Source organism: Bison bison, unplaced genomic scaffold (assembly GCF_000754665.1).
Source record: "Bison bison bison isolate TAMUID 2011002044 unplaced genomic scaffold, Bison_UMD1.0 scf7180017864336, whole genome shotgun sequence".
Taxonomy (NCBI): Eukaryota; Metazoa; Chordata; class Mammalia; order Artiodactyla; family Bovidae; genus Bison; species Bison bison.
Genome location: NW_011494908.1, coordinates 221,662 through 224,526, shown reverse-complemented (window position 1 = coordinate 224,526; position 2,865 = coordinate 221,662).

Here is a 2,865-nt window from a genome sequence, read left to right as displayed (position 1 = left end):
AGGGGGAACACAGGTATACCTGTGGCAGATTCATTTCGATATTTGGCAAAACTAATACAATATTGTAAAGTTTAAAAATAAAATAAAATTAAAAAAGAAAAAGCCTCAGTTGCCTTGAACAGAGTGTTGATAGAAACATGGACATTAAAGACAACTCTGATGATGACTTAGGAAGAAAAGAGGAGAGCTGTGAATAAAGCTTCTATAATCTGAGAACATATATATCATTTGAGAACACATAAATGATCATGAACAGAATGTTGGTAGAAATATGAATGTTAAAGGTACTTCTGTTGAGGTGTTAGATATGAGAAACATATTAATGGAAACTGGAGGAAATACAATCTATGTTATATTGGCAAAAATTTGGCCAAACTGTGTTATAGTGTTTTGTTGAAAGTAGAAGTTGCAAGTGATCAATTTGGATATTTAGCTGGGGTGATTGGTAAAGTGTTGAAAGCACAGCTTAGTTTCTCCTTGCTGCTTACAGTAAAATGCAAGAAGAGAGAGAGAAAAATTGAAGAAGCAGTTGTTAAGCAAAGGGAACCTGAACTTAAAGATTTGGAAAATTCTGTCCTATGCCTACACAACTATTGTATTTTGGAAGCAGACAACTTGCTGCTTTCATAGGTTCACAGCTGGAGAGAAACTTTGCCTCAGGATGAATCAAACCTGGAATCTTATCCATATCTGATTTAGATGAGACTTTGAACTTAGAGTTCATGCTGGAATGAGTTAAGACTTTTGTGGTTGTTGAGATGGAATGAATGTAACATATATGTGGCAAAGACATGAATTTGAGGGGTCCAGGGCATAGAGTATTATGGGCTGTATTTTCTCCCCTGCAAATTCATATGCTGAATTCCTAACCTCCAGTAACTGAGAATGTGACTGTATTTGAATATAAGGCTTTTAAAGAAGTAATTAAGTAAAAATGAGGTTATATAGGTGGACCCTAATCCAATATGATTGATATACTTATTAAAAGAGGATATTAGGACACAGATACAAACTATATGAAGACACAGGGAGAAGGTGGCCATAAAGAAGCCAAGGAGAGAGGCCTCAGAAGCGACCAAATCAGGGACTTCCTTGGTGTTCTGCCTTGCTTTGATTATCATCATCAATATATAAAAGGGTAGATAACAAATGTTTTTTTCTAATTCGGGTTCCATGATGTGAAGTGCTGAAATAATACATTATACTTTCATAGAGTCATGAAAAAAAAATAAGTGTTGTCACTGTTCTCTTCTAATTGTGTTATTGAATAGGGTCCTGTTTGGGCTTCCCAGGCGGCACAGTGATAAAGAATCCACCTGCCAATGCAAGATACACAAGAGACAAGGTTCAATCCCTGTTATCAGGAAGATCACCTGGAGTAGGAAATGACAACCGATGCCAGTATTCTTGACTGGAAACTTCCATGCACAGAGGAGTCTGGCAGGCTACAGTCTACAAAGAGTTGGACATGACTGAGAGACTGAGCATGCACCCACAGGCACCCATTAAATAAACGTGTTTCCTGGCTGTTAAAATAATATATGCTTATCACAGAAAATTGGGAAAACAAGAAAGTTTCAAGCTGATACCCTATATACAATTGTATCCCACTTTCTTTTTTTTCACATACATTGCATGTCTTATGCATTTTTCCAAGTACTTTATAATTCTTTGTAAACATCATTTTCAGAGTTTCTTTTTAATAGTAACTTACAATAATGGGCTAAATAAAAAGATACACTTCAAAGTATATTAGACATATATAAAATTATGCTACTATTTTGAGAAAAAATATATGTAACCAGAGACTATTATTTGTTGTTTGTTGGACAATAAAACATTTTAAAACACTTATACTTTCTACTGTTGTTCATTTAATTGAATTTTCATTTATGGAAATGAATAACTTATATCTGTGAATAAATGTGTCTAAAGCATATAAACAGAAGCATGTCAGTAATACTTCTTCAGAAATTTTTTAGCTGTGGTGGAAGTGGGAGTAGACTTTTAATTCGGACTTCTTATAACTGATAATTATAGCTTCTAGTTAAATTGATGTAAACATACAATAACTCAAATATTCAGCCACATGACTTTTTAGCACTTAAATTATGTCTTCCCTAATTAAGGAATTCATTAAGCTAAAGTTTCAGGTAACATATTCTCAGCACTTCACTGAACTTAGGTCACTTCCTAGGTTTTATTTTAGGCAGTGTCTATTCTGAGATTTTCCAGACCATTCTTTCAAATGTTATGGCAAGGACCGTAACAAATTAGTGAACTGTCTATCCATGAACCTTCCAAAGTCTTACTAATAATTAAGAAGAATATCTTACTTTGCTCTTGATGTGGTTTCCTTAGAATAGAGAATAATCAGAATCTTGAGATTATATTTAACAAAACCATTCCTAAAGAGAGAGAGAACAGGTGGCTTAAAGAGAGAAAGAATTTTAACTTTTGAAAGTGACTAAATCTTTCTAAATCTATAAATAGAATTACAGTCCTCCAGTTGTTCAATTCTTAAAATTTAAGTGCTTTTGGCTATAAAAATATTACATCTAATACTTTTGAAGTATGCTTTCAGTAATGCATTTTTATTTAAAAATGTCTTAACATTGAGAATGTCATTGTGAATTATGAAACTTTTCTATATTTAATTTTATTTAGTGCCATGGGCCATGAGTAAAAGATTTTAGAGAAATAGAGGCTAATAATAACTTAAATTTAACCTTAATTATTTTTATTTATTTATTTTTTCTTTTATTATTAGCTAATCATAATTGAATGCCCTTTAAATCAGGACACCAATGACACTTTGTTTCCAATTAACAGTAAAAACCTTCTTTGATCCTTTGACTTTTTATG